General features: G+C 40.2%; 2 long non-coding RNA genes across 2 annotated transcripts; one reads left to right on the forward strand and one right to left on the reverse strand.

The window, feature by feature from the left end:
• Positions 1-1,123: 1,123 nt before the first annotated feature.
• LOC121902461 lies at positions 1,124-5,840 on the reverse strand. Its single transcript, XR_006097553.1, has 6 exons — positions 5,765-5,840; positions 4,712-5,129; positions 4,303-4,576; positions 3,952-4,022; positions 1,279-1,645; positions 1,124-1,193 (listed from the first exon to the last, which is right to left on the reverse strand). It is a non-coding gene; the product is annotated as an uncharacterized LOC121902461 (long non-coding RNA).
• LOC121902464 lies at positions 2,354-4,056 on the forward strand. The gene is made up of 3 exons (XR_006097557.1): positions 2,354-2,865; positions 3,211-3,343; positions 3,912-4,056. It is a non-coding gene; the product is annotated as an uncharacterized LOC121902464 (long non-coding RNA).
• Positions 5,841-9,881: the final 4,041 nt, after the last annotated feature.

Genomic DNA, 9,881 nt, shown 5'->3' on the forward strand with positions numbered 1-9,881 from the left:
TATTGTGTGTGTGTGCAAAGCCTGATATATCTTATTCGTCTGTGCCGTAGACCTCCGTCCAACCTCCAAAAACTATTAAAAACATGTTAATGAGCCACTGGCGGACGTGTTATTTCACTATAAAGAGTTTTGGACACATTAGTGTGTTTAGAAACGGCTCCAAAGAGTAAAAACAGTGATCATGATCACAATTCAGTGCCACTCTCTAACATTTGTAAGAAGGCCAAGCACTGTAGCTGCTCGATCGGTCTTGCCTGTGAGGACAAAATGAAATACTGTATGCTGAGGCCAACTTCCAAAATATATCAGGTTTTTTTTTCTCTGATATAAAATATTATTTGGAACTGAATGGGACTGAATGAGCCGATTTTTTTAAAAACATCTTTCTCTCGCTGCATGCAGGTAAAAACAGAGAAAATTAACATTCAAATGTACAAAATGAGCAGAAAGTGAAATGACGCCGGAAGCTTCTGTTTTAATCTGCTGTGGATCACAGATCTGCAATCACCATCCATCTGCTCCATCTGATCTCTGTTCACTTCAAACACACACACAAACACTCACACAAGCTCCCTGCTGCTAGAGTTCATTTAAATATATTGTGTTGTCTGAGTGTTTGTTGGTCAGCATATTAAGAACACAATCCAGCTGTATGTGACCTGACATGTTATTCTCCCCAGCAACTAACCCGCTGAAGAGATGACACTCACAGCAGCTGTTAATACATAAATTATCTCATTTAAAAGATCAAACTGCAGTTGGACTATTTTCATTATTAAATGGCAAAATGCCTCTTCTGGCTCCCACCCAACATTCACCTGAGAGAAACAAATTCAAAGGCCAGTAACCAGTGGATAACAGGAGTATTTAACTTTATAGTTTATAAGCTGTGTGTAATCATAGACTGTGTATAGAGATTGACATAGCGAGGTGTGACTGCGTTGGTTTGCACTGGAGCCGGTTTTGAAGCCGAGAGTTGCAGGTTATGGTCAGCACCATCTGTCAAGGATGTATGTAGGAGTGTGCATCTTTACATGTAGTACAGCTTATGTCGTGAATCCTGGGTTGACAGGAAACACATCTAAGGAGAGTCTCAGGATTGGTGGATACTAGGGAATTTGGAGCCGCCAGAGAGCTTTAGCTTCGACAAGCCAGGGGAAGGGTCAACCTGGAAGCAACGATCCCTGCTGAAGCTGAATGAGGAGGATGGAGAGGTGTGAGTGAGCACACTAATTTATGAGCTATGAGGCTGAGAATGTGATTAATTTGTTCACATACCCTACGAGAGAGAGTGAGAATGACTTTGACGTCGTCTTGAAAAAGTTTGATGAGTACTTTGTACTGCAAAAGAACGACATACATGAGAGAGCCCAGTTCCAACAGCGGACACAGAAACCAGATGAGAAAACTGAGAACTTTATACGTGGACTATATGAACTTTCTGAGAACTGTGACTTTGGGGAGAGAAGGACCAAAGTCAGCACCATGGATAGCGACACAGAGGCTGCTCTTATGTTAACTCCATTACAAACACTTTACCTGCATCCAGGCAGAAGCTGGATGAGATCAGGAGAGTACAGCTATGTTGTGAATCCTCTGGGTCGACAGGACAGACATCTACGGTGAGTCCCAGGATTGGCGGACACTAAGAAATTTGGAGAGACTTGTAAAGAGTATACACGTTGATGAGTTCACCTCATGTTCTGCACAGTCACTTAATAAATGAGGTAAACTGAAACACAGTGGCTCCTGTTATTTGACACCATCTCTTTAGTTTGGAGCCAGGACCTTCTAAATAAGGAGAGCCTTTCACACTCAGGAAACACGCTGTGCTACTTCAGACCCACGCTAACACTTACTTACTGGGAACACTGAGCACTGCACACTTAAGCTGTGTCTAAAATCACATACTTCTGTTAGTACACTTTCATATACACTGTGTACTTACTGGCGTAGTGTGCAAATTTCTACAGGGTAGTGTTGTCTCAAATCAAACACGGCCGTTGTGCACTTACCGGAAATGACGATCGCAAATTAGCATTAGCTAGCTTTAGCATTCGCGTTAACGTTTGCGCTACCAAATCATTACAGACTGCTAAATTAACCCAAAAAACATACTGATGGCTTATATCTGACAACAGTATAGTGGTGCTTAGTGCTAAAAAACACATGTATAACTTACATTTGTATAATGTGGAGATGTTCACCATAGTTACAACGTACTCGGCCGCCATTTCCAGTTTGAAGAATGGTCCCTCCCTTTCCGCTACGTAGCCAAGATGGAGTCCATAGTTCCACACTCAACTTTTTGACCGCTTTGAGTGCACCATCCGGGTTCACTCAGTCCACCGCATTTCCCATACTTTTCAGTGTGAACGCACTTACACACTCAAAATGTTAAGTTTAAGTACAGAAGTATGCGATTTGAGACACAGCACTAGGCTAACGTTAGCTACGTCAGCTAAATTGTGCTAACGGATCAGGTATCATAATCAAGTAACAATAAACTTAGTAAAATATTATGTGGCAGCATCTTGCGGAGGTCTTGTTGGTGTAACTCCTTTAAGTATTATTGTCGTATTATCAGCTTTTCAGTCATCTGTGAAGCACTTTGAAAGGTGCTACATAAATAAAGTATGATTGATTGAGTGACTAAGTAGTGCAATCCTAGTTTGAATCAGGTTTAAACTCTAGTAGCACTCATACAAAGACAAGCAGGAGTATGACGGATTTGTTGAGATTATGTAAGGTAAAAGGATAACCTGAAACAAAATTCCTTTATGTTGTGAGTGTCTTATAAAGCTCATCCAGAGTATCTTACAAGTTAGAGGTTTCAGGTTTGGAGGCCCTGAGCACAGCAGTACAGTAAGTGCAGCTCATTGTTTTTCTCTACTGTAGCAGCTTCTGATCCGTCAGATAAACTCGGCTCCTCTCGGTCGTTCATCTTCAAGCCGCAGACAGTGAATGAATCTCTGCACAAAGCGCCGAAAAATTCTGATTGGTATTCTGCAGCGGCGGTGGCGGCCACTCTATATAGATTCAGTTTGAGAGAAACATCCTTTCTTCCCTCACTTTGTCTTTTTTATCTCCTCCGCATGGAGGATTTGTCTGTTTAAAGCCTCAAACTGCTCCGCTCTCATTCACAGTTTTACTTCCTCTCTGCTCTGTGTTTCCTCTTTATTCCTTCATCCTCCATCACCATCACTCCAGGCTCCAGCTATTGTCTGCATGCTCTGACCTCTGACTTTTGCTCACACTACAATTGATCCAGGAACTGCATCTTATCACTGGGTGCTGTAATGACATCTCTCAGACTCTCTCTCAGAATCACAGCAACTGTCAGGTACTCTCAAACCAAATCTTTTTTTTTTGTTCCACTGAGAGACACAAGTGAGGATGCAGATTTAGATGGAGCCGAGCAGCGTCTGACTTTCCTCTTCTTACATTTTAAATTTCAGCCTGAGAGAAAAAGCTTTTGAAAGCAATCCAGCCTTCACAGCAAACCTATAATTGCTGCAAAAAAAAAAAAAATCCATCTAAACCGGCCGCTCGTTCCATCTGAGACTGTGATCTGAAAATGTTTTCTTAAAACAAGTGGTTATTTCCAATGCAAATCCACTCTTTTCATGTATTTTGGGGGGGTAACTCATTTTTACTGTTATTTTATATTGTTTCTAGCTTTAATATTTAAACATTGAATTCAAATTCAATGTAGTCATGAATGTGCACCAGATGAAAGTGGAGTTTTTCATTTGAATCTTTTGTTTTCCCCTCAGGATTCCCTTGAAGAACAGAATTAGAAAGAAACATTTCCTCATATTGTCTGACATGTATTGTACACTCTGTGTCTGCTTCTTTCATCTTTTCATTGAAGGGATTCTTTATGTGTGTGTCATTTTGTGTTTTTGTAGGCATTTATCATCATGTGCTCAGCTCTTCAGTCCCTCTCACCTGTGCATTAGAGGCATTACTTCTCTCAGGCTCTAGAGTCATCATCACAGCCACCTGTATCCACCTTGTTCCTTTATGGGGAAAATAAATAATGTGAGACCACAACCTGTTGCACCTCTGGCTACTTGGCTACTGATTTCTTTTCTTTCAACATTTATTTTACTGATTTTAAAGGGGCAATGTCATGCTTTTTGTGACTTTCTGTTATTTCTATACAGTTATAATGTCAGATGTCTATGTTAAACATGGCCAAAGTTCTAAAACTTCAAGTGAACATATGTAAAAAATACTCCCTGCAAGTCCAACCCTGGGGGCTTCAACCTGCTCTGGACACTTTGTTTGCAAAGTTACCTCTACTTCCTCATTGTGATGACGTCACATTGTTCAGGCACGCTCACAAACAGCCGTAGTCTTTGTTGCTAAGGTTGTTCCATGTGTTGTTCACGTCGTCCATTCTCATATTTGAGATCAGAAGCGGGCTCCAACATGTACAGATGTATTTGAGAAGCTGCCATTACGAGTAAAGAACGAGAAAAATAAGCTGTTTACATACCCTGCAGAGCCAGAGGAAGCTTCCGGGAGCTGACCAATCAGAACAGAGTGGGCTCGTCAGGAGGGGCAGGAGCTAAAACGACAGAAGCTGAACTGAGGGGCTGAATAAAGGGCCAGTATAAGATCAATAAGGCGTTTAATAAGAGTAATTTTTAACTATAAATCATTAAAAGTTATTCCAGTAGAGCCCCAGAGTCAAAACACAGACCTGTAAATGTGCATGGTTTGTCCTCTTTAAAGAGCGCTCCACTGACTTAGCATTGACTTCCTATAATGTTGTTGCACTCACAATGGATCAACCAAGGTCTGCTTATGTTTAGGCACAAACACACTTGGTTTGGAAAAGATCATGGTTTGGGTTAAATTAATTTCTTCCTTCAGGTTAGTTGGTTGTTAAAGAAGAACGGTGTTGACCTGCGATTGGAAAAGGAAAATGAAAACAGCAGCATCCCGTGTCAAAGTCCAATTTAATCATCTGAGCTCCCCACTGTGCAGCTTTGTCACTCTATAATAATGTCACCTGATTTCCTCCTTGGCTCTGTACATATGTTGTTTTGAGGGGCGCTTGCATTTATGACTGATTATGTCGTTTGTCTCAGGAGGACAGGTTCATTGGAAATGTTAATCTGAAACATAAAACATAAATAAATTTAAAAAATCTGAAGTACATAAGAGGCTTCACACTCTGATATCTTCCAATTGGTGGTGTGTTGAAGGAATTTCACATCATATTTGAAATAATCCCAACCTGTATGGGCAGCAGCCCACCACCAACACACACACACACAAACACACACACACAATAACACACCAGCATCGCTAAGCCTGGCCGTGAAATGGGATTCTCAGGGATGAGAGCTGCTCTTTGTGATCACAGAGGGGGATCCACCACACACTCACACTCATAGGCTCTCAGAGTGTGTGTGTGTTTGTGTGTGTGTGTGTGTGGCTCTTTATGTTGAGACGCACACACATCTGAAAAATGAGACAAACACTTCTTTTTTCTCTGAAGGCTCTCTGGAATGGATGTTGTGGGACTCAACTGTTTCTATGGCAACTGCAGCCCATTTACTCCCCATGGTTTGTGTGTTTGTGTTGTGTGTGTGTGTGTGTGTGTGTGTGTGTGTGTGTGTGTGTCTCTGTGTGTACTCAAATGCTGTGTGTTTTGGTGCATACACACATATGCATACTTGTCATGTGTTCTTTCTGTATGTATACATACTGTGTGTGTGTGTGTGTGTGTCATAAGATAGCGGCTGACCTGATGGATGGGAGTTGTGGCATCGCCGGTGGCTGATCAGGAACAACCAGAGCCAACATGGCGACATCTGTCATCCCCTCTCCCTCCCTCTGGAGGGAACAGATGTAAACAAATGCATTTCTATTCTGAAAATAAAAACGTTATAAACAAACCTCAGAGTGTCGATGACTCACGAGTCACAAGCAGATACCTTTTGGATCGGAGCGTCACCATGCTGTCGCAGGAAGAACCAACTGTTAATTGCAAGGAGAGAAAAAGCTAAAGGTAGAAAACCTGGATGGAGGAGATAGCTTAACTGTCAGTACAGAAAAGAAACAAAACTGGTGAGAAGAAAGTTGCAACATCATTTGTCTCAGCGATGATGGAGGCCACTGATGCCCGATGCATTTAAAAATATATGTGGAGCTAATATGAGGCTTCATCAGTCTGAGTTAGTCATATCAAGTGGATATCTGACACATTTACAGTCTTTTTAGCATCAAATTCCCTCTTTGTGTTTCCTCAGACAGTGTTTCTCAGTTGAGCTGCAGGTGGAAGTATAGTAACAAAAAGAGGGACTTTGGCACTAAAAAGACTGTAACGTTGAAAGATATCTACTTGATTTGACTCATTTGGATGCTGAAGCTTCATATTAGCTTCAAATAAACTTTCAATATATTTTTGCACAGAAGGAGGACTGTGGATTTTGTCCCCCATCACTTCCATTGTAAGGTCATTATGAAGGGATCTTCTAATGGTCAGTATGAACAGGAGGAATGATTACAGCAAGAAAAACAGGTTTCACTGTTCATTTGGGCTCCTGACTGTTGATTTAAGACACACTTGAGAAATTGTGAACTTGTCTTTTAAGTTTGAAGGCAACACTCCCACTTTGGGAAATCAAACCGTTTTAATACAAGTTTAATCATCATCATGTCCAGGACATGTTTAGCCTAGCTTAGCACAAAAACTTGAATAGGGGGAAACTTAAAGCCTAGCTCCATCCAGAAAGTGTCAAGCAGTCGCCACCTATCCATTAGACAGCTGTCTACAATGAGAACAGGACTTTTGAGAGTCTCTGTTTATTTATTTTTTACGGTTAAGCGGATCCTCATTACCTTCCACTGAAGCGGTTGCTAATCTTCCTGGGTTCTGTTAGTACACACAAATATCTACTGTACATTAACAGTTATTAAAGAAGAAAAGTTACAAGATGAATATAAAATTCAATCAATTAAGAGATGTTAGATCTTTACATTATGCCAAATTAACTAACATATATTTGACTGCAGTTTTTGGATTAGAAATGTGTTTGTGTAAAAAGTTCCAGTATGAAGACACCCTTTATAGAACAGCATCTGTCAAATTTGTTGTAGGTCTTGGAGAACATAATGAGCACTCTCAGCATTCCTAGTGAAATGCTTCTGGTGAGTGCACGTAGCGTATTTATTCATTTGTATTACTATTAAAGGATTTTTTTTTTTTACTACCATTTTGTACCAGAGTTCGACCACAGTCGCAGCATTTATATAGCGGCTTTTATCCAAGGATATGTGTTTACAAGGCAAAACCAATTAAAGAAGAATCAGAGTTGGAGAGCTTTGTGTACACAGTCGGCAGTCGATAAATGCTGCAGAAACCATAATGTCTTATTTTTTATATTTCTATTGCTACCACCTATTAAACAACAAACAAACAGGCATACAAACAGACAGATACGGGGCTGCTGGAAGAGGCTTAATATGACATGTATATGTATATATGTGTGTGTGTGTGTGTGTATGTATATATATATGTATATTGTTACCATCATCTGACAACTCAGGAGGGTTGTGTAATAACTCAGCTGGTCTTGTGAGAGTTTTAACCCTTTCATGCATGAATTATGATAACAACGGTCAGGATTTTTTTCCTAAGTGTTTTTATTCCTCTTTAGGCATGAAAAAAAATATTTGAACTTCATTTTTTTAAACATGCATTTTTCAAGGAGTTTGTCCAACTTAGTGGACAGACGATTAATTGTCATTTTCTACCAACATAAAATCAATACTTGGAAATTTTACTTCTTAGTTGTTACTTGATGTTACAAAATGTTATTTACCTGCAAGGGTCTATTACTATAGAAGGATTGGCAAGATATCCCTGAGCTGTTGAGCATTTCCTACCGGCCGGCGGCCATCTTGGTTTTGAGAAATTTGTGTTGCACTTACAAAGGCTGGCCAATGGATGGCAGTGTATGGGATGACACGCTAGAGTCCACTGTGTTGGCTGATGTGCAACTATACCATTAAAACCCCATGCATATAGAAGAAAACGGCTAGCTGTCCACTGTAGTGACCACTATGCATGAAAGGGTTAAATACTGTAGATTGATACAATTACATTATATCCATTAAATGTAGGTTCAGTTACATTAATGATGCACTTTGGCTTACTTAAGGCATCAATGTTTGCTTGGTGTTTTAAGCACTTCCGTATTAAGTGCCAAGTCGGATATATCAGAGCTTCCAGTCGTAATCATGACTTGGAGGTTGACATGTTTGCTAATTATAAGTCGCAAACTAGTGATGACAGTAACTACAATATGACATGAAAGTGGCGTTAGCTCTCTAGTGATGGACTGGCTAAAACTACTCAATATAATTTGTACGATGAGTGTCCTAAAATGAGTTAAGTTGATAGCTAATGTTAGTTTGTCCTCCTTGTACTTATGCACACAAGTCTTCTATACATCATAGCCATCACTTTTAACTATTTGGATGTTTTATACCAAATTTCATAGAACCAGATCATTTATTTTGTTCTCACTATCCAACTAGAATAGTAAGCACAAAGCAGTAGAGTTTTATTGCCAATCCAAGCCTTGAAGTGCTCCAGCTGCATGAAACTTTGTCAGTGCAGAAACCTGTACGACTGGAAGGAAACAGCAACCAATCAGCGTCATCGTCAGATTAAAGCTGACATACTGTTTGTACAGGGCACAGGCTGGTTTGCTCTGATCACAAGCTGCTGCATGACACAGACCATCTTTATTTGAACACAAGAGAAAGCAGTCGCTGTTTTCTTTCCTCTCTTTCCTTTCTCTTAGTTTGTGGCTTTTGTGGCTGAGAAGGTCAACAGATGATAAACTCTTCTAAAACACTGGAACACAGAGTCCTTCCACCTCCAATATCTTTAAAGTGGACCGCCTTCAAATTAGAGGATGAAGGAAATGTCACAGCACACACACACACCCACACACACACACACACACACACACACACTCACTTTCTGTCTCTCAGTCAGCCCTTGTGTGGTTTATAGTGCACTACTTCAAAGGTTATTCTCTGACCTTATTCAGGCTCATATTTTAGGAAATAAAATAGAAGGAAACTGCGCTCCCTGCTGAATGCTCTTTCTGAGACACGATGCGTCTGCTCCTGCATGTCCTCTGCTTTCTGCCTCCTGCTTCCCTCTATTTCTGGAAGAATAAATGAAAGAAAAGTTGAAGGACGGAAACTCAACCAGCTTTACTTCCCCGGGTTAGATTTCTAACAAAAAAAAAAGATATATATATATATATATAGAGAGAGAGAGAGAGAGAGAGAGAGAGAGAAGCTTTTCAGATTTTCATTGAGAAAAGCTTTCTTACAGCGTGTCCAGCAGCTTCACACAGTTAAACCACAGACAGCAGGTCAGGGCCAAAGCGTATCTGTTTCCCTCAATGTGTCAGGTCTTATTGGCACAAAAGCTCCAGTGAAGCCTGATGAGTCTAGGGAAGCCCAGTTTCACCAGAAATATAAATAAATAGGAATTCAGAAAACCAAAATGGGATAAAAAGGTAATTAAAATCAAAATGGTTCATCTTCTGGGGAGCCAGTTTTATGGCATCTATCCATTAGATTTGGATATTTCTTGTGTGTTTTCTGTGATTATGATGCAGTATCACATAATTATGGCTCTTTTTGTGCAAAGAACTGGGAATCATAAAGATACGGCAGCTATTGTTTGTATTTTTCTATTTTTTAAAAGATAGGAGAAACTGTTTTTTAGGACGTATTTGTGGAAACAGAGCAGACGTTTCCGTTGATATCAGTTAAGGACCTCATAGGTAGAAGACTTCTTTATTCTTTATATGGATCCCCATTAACTTCCACAT

Source organism: Thunnus maccoyii, chromosome 8 (genome assembly GCF_910596095.1).
Source record: "Thunnus maccoyii chromosome 8, fThuMac1.1, whole genome shotgun sequence".
NCBI lineage: Eukaryota > Metazoa > Chordata > Actinopteri > Scombriformes > Scombridae > Thunnus > Thunnus maccoyii.